Source organism: Copadichromis virginalis, linkage group LG3 (assembly GCF_057382275.1).
Source record: "Copadichromis virginalis isolate Kocher_CV1m ecotype Utaka linkage group LG3, C_Virginalis_male_GT1.1, whole genome shotgun sequence".
NCBI classification, from domain to species: domain Eukaryota; kingdom Metazoa; phylum Chordata; class Actinopteri; order Cichliformes; family Cichlidae; genus Copadichromis; species Copadichromis virginalis.
In genome coordinates, this window is record NC_140620.1 from 45,833,039 (window position 1) to 45,846,969 (window position 13,931).

The following is a 13,931-nucleotide window of genomic DNA, read 5'->3' on the forward strand; positions in this document are numbered from 1 at the left end:
ACCTTTGGATACAGTGTAACGACTACTATGCGGATCCCACGTTTCAGCTCTCTACAAGGCCTGTATTTCTGCACACTAGAGCAATAGTGCGTCCATGCATGTCGAGGGGTGGGGGGGGAAGGAGAGAAAAAAAATTGAGCACATGTGCGGAGAAAGCCTGTTGTAAGTCTCTCCTATATGCCAAGCCACCGCGATTCAAGAGTTGAAAATCAGCCCTGAGTGGGGAAACATGAATGCATCACGGCGACTTTCCCCATCGCGTCTGCATGCAATAAGACAGCCTGAGACTACAGTGAATGCATGATCTGCTCTACACACTGTCCTCAGCGAACAGAAACAGGCTTAGTAATAATAATAAAAAGAAGAAGAAATCGATTTCACATGTTTCAGGTGAATGAGCAAATGTGTAAAAAATATCTTACCGTTTCTACAAATGAAAGTTAGGGACGTCCTTAGGCAAACAATCTCTGAATGAAAACACCTGGCCAATAGCGTGTAAAATGACGAATTCCGCTCTCTTTAGTTCAAACTTGGGAACATAAAAAGCCAACACAAACAAGATAAAATGAGGGAAATGAAATATTTATTAAATCAAAACACAGAAATGAGTTCCTTTCAGCAAATGCATGAAACAAAAGGGAAAAAAAGATAACAGAAGAAAGAAAAGGAATCAAATAATTAAAAAAGCCGGCTTCTGCCTGTCTCGCTCTTTACAGGTGCGCCACACAAATACGCGACATCACTGAGTGGAAGCCAATGCACGGAGGAGGTTCTCTTTAAAAGGAAGATAGTCCTGCCGGCAAATATATAGGGCCGTATCACAGCATGCCTATACCTCTCCGCACTCCCCGTTTCATCCATTCAACCTACACATGAACATGCATTGGACGCGGAAGTATACCCGGAGAAGCTCCATCCACCGCTTATGCGTGCACAAGCCCTCCAATGCTATTGGCTCCGAGGCGTTCCTCACTGAGCTCGAGCGTCTCTTCCCAGATCACAAGACGCCATTCGTCCTCGCCCCAGTCACTCAAAGCGACCGAGCATTTTTCCTAAATATGGCATTTGAAGTCAAACATCGCCTTTTTGCCGTGGTATGGGTCTGTGGAGCGGGCGGGAATAACACCACGACTCGAGAGTAGCATAGTCCGCTCTTTTGCCCCCCCTTAACAAAAAAAAAAGAAAAAGAAAAGGAAGAACAAAAAGCAAAGAAAGAAACCTGAGAAATTTGTTTAACAGCAGATCACCACACTGTCACCATCATCTAAGAATCAGCGACCTTACTGAAGTCATGTAAGAGACGTGTGCTGCTTTCACGTGTTGCAAACGGCTCGTTTTTTTTCCTCTCTCTTTTCTTTATTCCACTCCAGCCCTCGCAGACACAATAAAACTACTCCGAAACGCCTTTCCCCTCCACTCTCTAGCAGGCCAGCCGCACTCGTTCTCACCCTGCTACTGTCTGCGCCATTTCCCCGTTTGCACTGGTGCTGAAAGCGAATCCCCGCGTTCATCAGCAGGTTTCAGCACCGCGGACAGCGCACTGCTCTAACACAGTGACTGTAAAGGCAGCCTATATGCCGTCTGACTCGGAGCCCTCCAGTCAACGGTCAGCCCTCAACCCTCGACCTACAGGTTAGAAACAGATGTGGGCGTTAATTGGGGCTCCCCCGGCACTTTTTCATATTTTATTTTATTTTAAAGACATACTGATATTACCGTAATTTTTACCTTACTGGATGTGCACTAGTGAAGCACACTCTACAGCAGGAGTTATCTCATACCTTCTTTGTCGACTTTCAGAGGGTGGAGCAACAGTTAGGCTAACGTAAATGCAATCAGAGGGGAGATCGGTTCTTTTAGGCGGTCAGACAGTTTCAAACAGGCACAGTATATAATGTAACTTTAATGTAATGTAACTCCTAGCAAAACACAAGAGGACCTGACACACAGATGTACATGCATACCAGGGCATTTTGCTTTATGTGTATGTCCAGTAGATGCCAGATAATAAATGGAGCTTAGTGTAGTCTCTTAATAGGATGTAAAAAACTCAAACACATGTTAGTGTTAGTCATGTGTGTGTCATCAGCTGTGACAACAGACATTTTATCATAATTGATGGTACCTACATCACTGTCCTCACCTCAAAAACAAATAAAGAGGGATGCACAAACTCCTATGAAAAAAAAAGGCAGCCTTCAGAATATAGCATCTCTCCAAATTTGTATTATTTGTTGTTAGACACAGGAAATAACATGAGAACTTTGCATCAACCACTCCAGCCCCAGTTGTGACTGAGGACCCACTGTAACAAACTGGATTCACTTCTAATGTCTTCAAATCTATAAAAATAAAAAAAATAAACAAGCAAGCCTTCAACCACACAAGTGCTTTTACATTTTCTTTAAAAAAAAAAAAAAAAGTCATGAGGCTTAGTGAACATTTTCCAGCATCTTCATTTTTGGCATCATACTAGGGAATCAACCACATAAAAAGGATTTCACGAATTAAAAATTGAAGTCGGGTCGCTCAAATTTCAGCATGTTGCTGCTTCTATGTGTCGAATGTATGATCTGTTCTCAGGGTGAATTCACAAATTGGGAAACATGTGTAGCCCAAAAAAAAAAAAAAAACATGGCTGGACTGTAAAGAAAAAAAAAAATGGATGAGTGACCCGAGTGATGCCAATGATAGAAAATCTCAGAGTATCAGTGAGAAGAGCAAATGAATTTGCCTTTTGGCGTACAGCTCCAGGAAGAAATCCTCACAGCTGGAAAATAGATTGGGAGATATCCACCGGTGGTCTGACAGCTTCAGTGACGGCTCTGAACTGAAAGAAAGGAAACAAATAAATATTTTAGAGAGCAGATTACTCCATATTAGAAACAGCTGTAAGCAGTCAGGATGTGAATGACGTCCGCCGGTGCGCGCCAGGCTTCATTTCCTGCAAGCACAGAACAATGTCAGTTTTCCTTTATGTGGACCTACAACAACAAAGCACCTTTAATGATGCTTAAACAAGCACTGGGCTACTGAACATACATTTTTTTTGTTTTGGAAAACAACATTTCCTGGGATGTAACGTTGGCGTGCAGCACTGGAAATCGCTTAGTTTGATGTAGCTCCAGTTTTCTGGCTGAGGCTACTTATAATTACCATAACTTCAATGTCATCAGTGTGTAAATCCTGGAAACAACATTTGAAAGACTTGTTTTGATGCCCCCCCTCCAACATTTTAAGCTTCTTTTTTTTTTTTTTTTAAAAAAAAGACCCCTTCCAAATCGATCCTCTCAACAATGTTTCCAGGCTTTACATCTTGATGACAGCAGACTGTAGTTTCTGGCTTTTTTGGGGAGGGGGACGTTATTCATGCCTTCAAATATCAATTAGCTCATTAGCATTTAGATAGCACATACGAATTCGTAAAATGAAAGAGAACATTGACCCGTTGGCCCTGTTTTTAATGGTGATTTGTAAAGGTGTGTCCCAAAAGAATGTCAGGAAGACTTTCTCCACTAGGTAGATTATATTTTAAAGATCAGACACAAGAAAGGGTCAATATATCAGGATAAATCAGGCTGGAGGCATAAGGCTGTCAGCATCTTAGTGCTAGTAACAGAATTGGACAGTAAGAACATGAAGGCAGCAAATAACCACCTGCTTAGGACCCCACCCCCACACACAAGCACACACACACACTCTCTCCTGTCGTTTGAACAAACTAAATAAATCAGCTCTTTCACTTCAGGTACAGCCAAGCTTACTCTCAAATCCATCAAGTTAAATATCCCATTACTGCAGTCCACCGGTTGCTGGTTTTGGCTGAGGGGCTGAACAAATAAATACTTGCTGAACTTAAACATTACCTGCTTCCCATGTGGCAGTCGAGGCAACAATCATTAGCAAATCTTACCAGACTCCTGTAGCTTTGGTCCAGCACTGTCCTCCTGCTTCTGGTCAGCTACACCTTACCCAGAGAGCAGGAAGAGAAACCCAGCACAATGTATTCTTTCACACATTTGGCTTTTTTAAGGACTGCATGAAAGATGCTAAAAACCTGCACCTGTAGCTTTAGGGTAAAAGCACCAATGAATCATTTGAACTTAGCACACAAGAAAGCAAAGTATTTTGACAGGCTAACAACTTCTTCTTCTTCTTCTTCTTTTCCTGTGGCACATTCAGATTACTACTACTCATCCACACCTCTTACCCCTGGTTTGCATTATATTTTTTACAGACTGTTTTAAGAGTTTCGTGCTGTCTACCATTGCTTGTCTAAATTGGACTTCCTGTTCTGATATTACAGAGAAACCTGTGGCTGTGGCAAACAATTTGCTGACTGTGCAGAGGGCGTGGCCTTAAAGGGACACTGATGGAAAAAAAAAATCAAAACCTCCAAATGCTCCATTTATCATCATGTTAATTCTTAACCTCAACAACTTAAAGTAATATAAAGATATAAAAATATCCAAGCAAAAATAAACTGCATGCAAAGTCCCCTGCCTGACACAAGTGTTACAGTGAAGGATAATCAATATCAAGAGATTATGAACCCAATATTCATGCAGCCATGATTACGCCAGGTATTATAGTATTTAATGACCTTTGGCTGAAAACTAGCAAATTTGGTTTCTCGGGGGACTCTTTATTGTAAAACAATATAGCTTTAATTGAGAGAAAGTGCAAACGGAGCCATCTATATTTAAGGGCCCCAAAAAAGGAGCAGCTGTGTAATATCTGCACCCCTCAGAGGGAAGGCGGGTCAATGCGGGGTCCATTAACCTAATCCATCTCTGAAATGTGGAGCAATAAGGTCCCACATCAACTGGACAGTAAAGAAGGAAACCTCTGGGTCGCTAATTGAGGCGCTGACTCCTTACAGCAGGGGGCGCCCCTTTCTGTTGCAAAGCGTCACTGTGGGCTGTAGCTAGTCATTGAAATTCATTCATTAAGGAGTGCATTCAGCCCAGTGTGCTGCAGCTGCTACACCTGCAGCACCCAAACAGGGGTTGTTTTAAACTTCAGATGAGTTTGTGAAGAGAGATCAGTTTGAATTTTCAGTTCTTATTGATTGTCTGTATTGTACGTCTCACAGTGTGACCTGTGGTGCATGTGTATTTCAAGGGCCTATACTGTGATAGGTATAATAAATGAATGTGGGCTATAAATGTTGTCATTGGCTAAAATTTTACCGGTTCTGGACTTTTGTGATTTTTTTTTACATGAACCTTATGCTTTATATCACTTCCTGTTTGCCACGCTGTCAAACTCAGTGCTGACATCATTCCTCTAGTCCAATCACCCTCTTGCCCACCTTCTTTGAGCCAATCAGCCTCCACTCTGCGTATGTTAAATTTCAGTGCTCTTACGTCATTCTCCTTTCCAGACTGTGATTTCTTAAGCTCCAGCCGAGCCTCCATCTTCATCTTCACCACCAACCACCAGCATCTAGACTTCTGGGTGTCCTGTCCTAATGCCTAGTGCTGGATTCTGCTCTGCTATGATGGGTCATCTGAGTCTAATTGCCAAATAACTGAATTTTGAATTCTATCAATGAATCATGTTTAATTCTTCCAAAGAATCTCTCCTTATTAAACTGTAGTACAGCGCTTGTGAAATGTAGTATTTTCCCCCAGCCTCATGTAATTTACCACCCTCTGTCAGATACTTAATAATACCAAACCCCCATTCAATGGTTAAGGGGATAAAAAGTGCACGATTGTTATTTATATTTGAAACTTACTCAGCTCAAATATTCCCACTTCAGCCTCCTTCCCATTTGAATCCACTGACTAATCCACTGGTCCACCTCCAAAGGTGAGGGATCTTGACATCCCAGCACACTTACTGGCAACCTGCAAGGATGAGCATTTTTTTCACAGACAGGCATTTTTGTCTCTCCAATAGATCCTTCCAAAAGCACTAAGATGTCAATAGTGGTTCCTTTGAGACATTAACGGTCCCTTTGCTGGAGCTGCTTCTGTGACAATGGTCCCAGTGTTGCATGGAGGTGATTATTAATGCTCCCTGCTGGGAGTGGACAAAAAGGTGTCGAGACGAGCTTCCTGAAAGGCTGTAAAGGAGGGTAATAAGCAAAACTGCCATAAAAGATTTCTTTGAATGCGACTTTTCTTCCTTGAGCTCAGAGATTGCTATGATCAGAAAGAAGTGCAGATGCCAAGCGCTAAATGAACTGGAATGTCAGGAATATTATTGCAGAGGATTCCTTTGGGAGCGAAACCACAGCTTAATTATTTCTTTGAATATGTTAGAGGAGTTCTTTAGTGCATAAAGAAGCTTTAAATTCTGCACCATGCTCGGTATTACAAACAACAAAGATTCCCTATATGTGATTTCCAGCTTTTAGAGAGAATTCACAAAGGTCAAGTTAAAAAGACAGGTTTTCAGATACATAATACAAGTTTTTTTTTATGAAAAGCTTTAAAGTAGATTCTAGATAAATGGAGTAATGCATCTCCAAAAATAGTATCACTAACAAGAGGACTTCAGAGCTCAGATGCACGCACAACCACAGAATAATACAGCAATACAATTTGTGAATGAAGAAATGTGGTGTGAAACCAAACCTGCAGATAAAAGAAGAATGAAACATATACACAGGTAACAGACAAGAGCTCTGATATCATATCAGGAATACTAGCACTTTTCTACTCTACCTCAGCACTCACTCATGCCACATTCACACAAGCACTTTTTTCTACAACACTGCTTCAAACATTTACAACCCCAAGTTGCTCTGTGATGAAGTCACTGGAGAGCAACTTGGGGTTTAGTATTTTGCCCAAGGATACTTAGACTTGCATCCTGGATACTGGAGCAGCTAAGGGTCGAATGACCAACCTTCTGATTAGCGAAAGGCTATTAGTTGATCTATAACCTGAGCTACAGCCACCCCAAGAGGGAAGAGACTGTCATGCAAAGGACTACGAGCGCTGAGGACTCTAATAACTCTGTGGAGCATTGTGCCACCTATAGGTTTAATACAGTTTAGATGGGAAAAGATCACAAAATAGGTGGAAACCTCAAGCTGAAACATGGTTTGGACTTTCCAGACGTCAAACCAACTGCAGCTGCAAGCTTTTTAATAACCTTTAAAACTGGCAGCAACTGTGTTACCTCCATCACGTGGATAAAACAAAACTGATAGAAACCGTTAACAGCTTTTGGTGACCATGAAAGGGGGTTACATTGTTTAGCCAGCTTGGGTAAAGTGCACTTTTTTTCTGAGCAGAAAAACCCAAGATTTATGCTTTGGTGTAAGCCGCTTGTTTACGATGGTTTGGTGCATTGCTTTGAAGATCTTCAAACAAGCTTTTGAATCTATTTAAATACCTTCAAGTGGGAGCAACCTTTCCAAAAAAGAAAAAAAACTATCTGTGTCAAGAGAGGTCAAGCTTCAACAAGCTGCCTTGGATCATCAAGGTACATACAGCATATCTTGATAAACAAAATATAAATATATTTAACAAAAGCAACACTGAGAATGGTGTATGTAATGGAAAAGCTTCAGTAGACACATTTAGGCATTGTCTTCTTTGATATAGCCTTGATCATCCGTGGCTACAGAAATGTCTCATTTAATGTAACCTGATATTTTTATGTTAGAAGTGACAGCAGATGGAAAAAAAGAAATACAGCATTTTTACATCCTCAAGATCACTTAATGTCACTCCCTTATGTGATGCTAATATCTTTCTGTCATGTAACCTGCTTTATACCAGATGAAAAAAGATACAAATAAATAAAAGCCCTGGGGGCTCTGAGATCACTCCCACTTCTTGTGTATTTCCCCGTGGTATTGAGCTTGATGCTTGTGCATGATGTCACTGATTGTAGACCATCTAATGTGGGGCCTGCTGGGAAGCTGGTGCTCCCACTGTGACTGTTAGGGATGTGTAATGTAAGAATGGGTGATGTCATTGTGAGAGCACAGGGAGCAGAGTGGTAGAGTGACATAGTGGTGCATGAAGCAGCAAGATAAACAGACATGGGATATGGGGGAAAAACAGATGTATTGAATATGCATTATTTGATGCATCTTATTGTGTTACTGTGGTTTTATGCCAAAATATTAAATGAAGATGTGCTTGCATGCTCCTAATGAGATGACAGAAGGTGTTCTGGGGGATCTGGAGCAGGGCATCACTGAGCTCCAGGATAGTCTGAGGTACAACCTGGCAGCGTTGAAAACATAATGTCCCAGAGCTGTTCTCTTGGATTTAGGTCAGGCCAGCATGGGGGTCAATCAATGATATCAATTCCTTCATTCTCCAGGAACTGCCTGCATACTCTGACCACATGACTCTGAGCATTGTTATGCACCAGGAGGAACCCAGGACCCACTGCACCAGCTTAACGTCTGACATGGCTCCAAGGATTTCACTCTAATGCCTGATGGCAGTCAGGGTGCCAATGCCTAGCTGGTAGTAGTCTGTGCATCCCTTCACCCCTCCAGACCCCTTCACATCTGTCAGATATGCTCAGGGTGCTCTCATCTGTGAAAAGCACAGGGCATCAGCGGTGGACCTGTCAGTTCTGGTATTCTAAGGCAAATGCCATTTGGGCTCCCAGCTGCCGGGCAGTGATTGCAGGGCCCACTAGAGGACATCGGGCCCTCAGGCCACCCTCATGAAATCTGTTTCTGATTGTTTAGTCAGGGACCTCTGTCAGTGACCTCACAGTGTTCATCCTGCTCGTCCTTACACGAAGGAGCAGATACCGGTCCTGCTGATGAGTTAAGGACCATCGAGAGAGAGGTCACAGTGAGCATCTACAGCCATCTGTATGGTAAATGGTAAATGGCCTGCATTTGTATAGCGCTTTTCTAGTCCATAGGACCCCAAAGCGCTTTACACTACATTCAGTCATCCACCCATTCACACACACATTCACACACTGGCGATAGCAAGCTACATTGTAGCCACAGCTGCCCTGGGGCGCACTGACAGAGGCGAGGCTGGCGCCACCGGGCCCTCTGACCACCACCAGTAGGCAAACACGGGGTTAGTATCTTGCCCAAGGATATTTGGCATGCAGCCAGGAGGCAGCCTGGGATCGAACCACCGACCTTCTGATTAGTGGCTGACCTGCTCTGCCACCTGAGCTACAGCCACCCCTGTATAACACGGTGGAGGCTCTGTCGTGATTTGGGGCTGCATTTCAGCCAGTGGTGAACTACTTAAAGCAATCACAGCAATCCTGCCTACGAGATTTCAGGCTGTGTGTACAAACTCCATTTTTGTCTTATGTTTTGTGTTTCTATGTTTGCACATGTGTCAATAATAAATCTCTGCAGCTGTTTTTCATTGTCGAAGCAAAATATAAGACTACTTCTTTTTGTCATTCTTTCTTTTTCTTTTTTTGCAAAAATCATGACAAATCTATGCATGTAGTCAAATGAATTATTCTGATGGAAGAAACCGAAACTTTATTGGATTTCATTTTTTCGCTACCTGTCAGACAAACCAAATCAACCGCAGTCACTTTATCTAAAAAAGAAAGAGAGAAAGAAAGAAAAAGAAAGAAGGGGGGCGGACTTTTATTGAAAAGCTGCTCTAGCACGATGAAAAAAAAAAAACCCCTTAAAGGAACAAAAACCAAATAAAACCTGAAAACAATTTCTTTCATCTCAATCCTCAGGGAAATACTGCTTGCAGTAGAACAGAGCGAGGATTCGGATCTTTGAGAAAATAGGGCATGAAATCTCAATTAGACATGTCAAGATCCTGGGAAATTTCAGTGCTTTTCTTCTTCTTCTTCTTCTTTTTTTTTTACATGCACTCGTCTCTCTGAGACACTGAGGAGTGCTTGACCACCCGGTGCCTCATTCTCTGCCTGAAATAGCCTGGTCTAAACAGCCTGATTGGAGAGTGGGACGGGCAGCGTGGGCCTATCTCTTTTGGGGGGCTGTGGAGGAGGGAGGTGAGCAGGTGCAGGGGAGACAATGATCGATTTGGTTGTCCACAGATAAAATAAGAAATCAAGGAGGTTTTATGTGGCACCACTACCCTGGCAAGCCTTCACAGAGTCCAGGAGATTAAAAAGTGAATTTCCCAGAAAACAAACACAGGGCATCATTAAACAGCGACTCTGGACTGCTCACACTTTTCCCGTTAAGTGCAATTTGAGCTTTAAATCCACATGTCGGAGAAGAAAAAGGAGTTTCTGAGCTCTTGTCTGATTGAATGCCAATTGTGTGTGCCTTCAGCCTCGGCCTTTGCACGAGGCAGACACTGACTTCGGTGAAAATAAGCCCTTTGAGGAGCTCTCTGTGTCCCCAGGAATTATTTAGCTTTCTATAATGCGTGCTCATTATAATACCGGTGGAACAGTAAAGCTTTAGCACATTGTTGCCTTAATTGATGACACTGGCTTGTGTTGCTTCATCGAGAGCATCATAGCGCACTCACACTGAAGACACAGGGGTCGGTGGAAAGCTAATTATGAGCAAATATATTTCAGATCAGTGCATTTCTTTAAGCTCTTTAAACAATTCTTGGTCAACACTCTAATGAATAGCACAGTCCCTTAAAAGGCTATTTGCTCGCAGCTGCCAACCTGGCTAACAAAAACCCAGGTCAATTTACAATCTGCGTTTTTAAAACTCGTGTTTGTTTGTCACATACTGCACAGCCAGCGCTTGTATCATTTTACCCACCAATCAATTACAATAAGAAGAAAAATCAATCTAGGAAAATGAGGGACACATCGGAGCACAGAGGGTGTTTCACTTTGACTTTATTAGGGCTTAGAAGCATGAAAACCCCCATTGTAGTGCAGGCACACGCATGATTAGTCGTGGGTGTTGTTTGCCAAAATCTATTTTAACCTTCGCGTGCTATTGTTGTGGTGTTTTGGCCGTTGCCATGTGAAAGCCTTGGACTGCAGCTTCAAAATGTCAGCTTTTCACAAACAAACAAATACAAAAAAGGTCTGTTTTTAATACTGCAAATGCAATAAATGAGTCCAAGTATTTCTGAAAGAACCCAGAGGTGGAGAATAAATACAGTTTCTCAAATAATGCACTTAGACAGAATTACGGGATGTTTCTAGTTTCCTTACACGTTTCAGTGTGTTCACCAAATGTGTACTTTTTCACTTTGTTTCAGATGGCGTGCGTCGCTAAATACAGCTGCTTCAAATATATACATGCAAAAGATATCATGCGTTTATATCATATAGTAATTGACATTTGAGATTCAGTGATTAGTCAGTGAGTAATCAATTCATTGATTTGCAAGCAAAAACTGTGGGCTGTTACGTGGCTCCAGTTTTTCAAATGCAGGCAGCCTACTAGTCCTGGTATTGTATTGCAGTAAACTGAATAGCCTAAAAGTACAAATATGATAATCCTGTGCTAGTAACAGCAGCTTTTCTATAGTTCCTCGAGGGAAAACAGTGTTTGGAGGCTGCGGCACAACCAAAATTATTGCATCTTCGAGCAATGAGCTTGCGATCTTGTTACCTTTGAAATAGCTGCTTCAAAGACCGGGACCAGATCTCTTGCCACTCAGTCAGTCTGTCTTCAAAGTGACTTTGGTGTATCAAGAAGGAAATAAAATGGGAATGACATGGAGCTGGTCTACTACTGAACAGGATCAAGCTGTTTGTGATAAATTGGCAAAAGTCAGAATTCTGTTGCCATCTGCATAAAAACAAGTTAATTTATATAATTAAAGAAACATTCGCATTAACTACTTACATCCAGAGTCAAGCCAGAAACACCACAAAGAAATTTAGAAATCCCTCCACAAATAGTGACATAGTCAGTAATTTAATTGCAAAATGACAGGTGATGAGCAACCTTGCTTGTTTCTCTGGAATACCACTACTTGGTAACCAGTTGAGTCAAATCCCCTGTTGCATTGCAATCAGTGCAGAGTGCCTCAGACTGATTGCAATATGGCGGCAATTTGTCCTGGTTGTAAGTTTGGTGGCAATTATTTGTAAACCTTGGACAGTCTGACTGAGAATGACTGCAGTTGCCAGATACCATGATTGTTTGGAGACACGTTGTCTCCCACCAGGTGACCATTGTAATTGCCTTGCGATCATAAGTTGTTGCATACTCCACCTCTAGGTAGCTAGTTGGTCACTCCCCTTACTTGGAATCAATTGATGAATGAGGAAAAAGATTCATTGTAATCACTTGGCAACCACAGATTATAGCAATGAGGTTGTCATCGTATTTTAAATCTACTGTGACTGAGACATTAGTTGGTGGTGGCCGATGGCGAGCAGCTCGTCTGCTAATCTGGAGGTTGGTGGTTTGATCCCTGGGTGCTCCAGCCCGTACGCCAAATATGCTCGAACAACATACTCAGCCCAAGTTGCTCTCTGATGCATCCATCACAGTGTGACTGTCGGTGAATACTAGACAGAGAGCATGTAAGCATGGAAAAAAATAGTGCTTTTATGAATGGGTGAATGAGACATGCTGTATAAAAGGCTTTGAGTGCTCAGGTTGAGTAGAAAGGTGCTCTACAAGAACTGGTGTATATAGTTACTTTTCCATTGTGTCGCTACTAGCTGAGCAAAATCAGACAATAATAAATGTCTTGCACTCTATCAAAAAATACAAAACAGGTCAACAATAAATTGCATGAGTAAGAATAATTATAGTGAAAAGAGCACCATCCAATATCAAGAGGCGATACTTTTTTTAAAGTAACGGATATGGAAACTTTAAAAATGGTTGAATATTATGTTTTACACACAAAACGTACAATTTTCACTAATGCTCAATGTGTCCCTCAACAGACGCACTGTACACGTCCACACCACAGTATAACCACACTTTTGAAAGCACTGCTGTCCTTATGCTACGTACCTGGAACCAAACTCACGAATCCGTGTTTTCTAACGGTACGCATTCCGACCGAGCAGCTGCAGAATGAAGCACTTTGAATTCATCTGATTCTTTTTGTTACATTGTATGCTGCATAGTGTAACAGTCACTAAGCATGAGTACTCATTTCAAATACATTGCCAACAATTTCCATATCTGGCCTTTTACCCACGTAAAATTTCCTTTTAATATTACCTTTAATGCAACATTAACATTGCAGTGTTGCTACTTTTATTTAACTAATAAGTCACATGACAGAAGCAGGATCGTGTCAATAGTACACTACACTAAAACTACACTACGCTAAAAAGCACAACTTAACAATAAACTTACAGTTACTCCTGATATGTGTGTTTTAGATGAAGAATTTTACTTTTAGTTCTTACTTCCAAAAGGCCTCAAGGTTTTTCTGACCTTCTATATCAAAAGTGCATAATAACTTTAATTTATTATGCATTAACCAAATCAAGCCTCCACCACAACTTTGTTGGGCTGAGCATGAAGAACCAACATTTTTCTCATCTCAATGTAAGGATTTCATTAGGCTGGAAGGAGCGAGGAATAAATGTTATACATTTAGACCAAACAAACAAGTGATGGGATGATTAATTATTCAGCCAGGGCAGTTTACTGAGATAATGGCTTCTCCACCCTAATGAATTTAACTAAAGAGAAACACGTTGGTTCTTATTTTGGTTCACCATTTGAGGTATGATTCAGCTCAGCAGTGTCACCTTAGTGCATCACGGCTGTTAATTGCTTCCACCCAAAGAAATATTTGTACAAATTAGACAGCCCCGGCTTTTTCGGGAAGATGAATTGAGCGTGTATCGCATTCATTATTGCAAAGGGATTTACTGGGATGTGATTGGAAACACATTCATAGAGGACAAAGAGGACTTGCTTTCTTTTCTAGTGCTGCTTTGGTCAAAGATCTCATGAAGCGTGGACTATTTATTTATATTCATTCATTCACGATCACGATAGAAGAGTAGGGTAGAAAGAGGAGACTGCGAAAGATATTAAACTCAAAGAAAAACCTTTTCTCACTCAATTCATATTT

At 41.6% G+C, this 13,931-nt stretch overlaps 1 protein-coding gene across 3 annotated transcripts in view; it reads right to left on the minus strand.

The window, feature by feature from the left end:
* The window catches only part of elavl2 (ELAV like RNA binding protein 2), a 30,771-nt gene extending 29,599 nt beyond the window's left edge, over nt 1-1,172 (minus strand). Inside the window, exon 1 of one of the 3 annotated variants that reach the window (XM_085451357.1) lies at nt 423-1,172. The gene's annotated coding sequence lies outside the window, so the exon portion shown is untranslated. The remainder of the gene's footprint in view (nt 1-422) is intronic. The other 2 variants (XM_085451354.1, XM_085451358.1) reach the window with 2 other exon arrangements.
* Nucleotides 1,173-13,931: the final 12,759 nt, after the last annotated feature.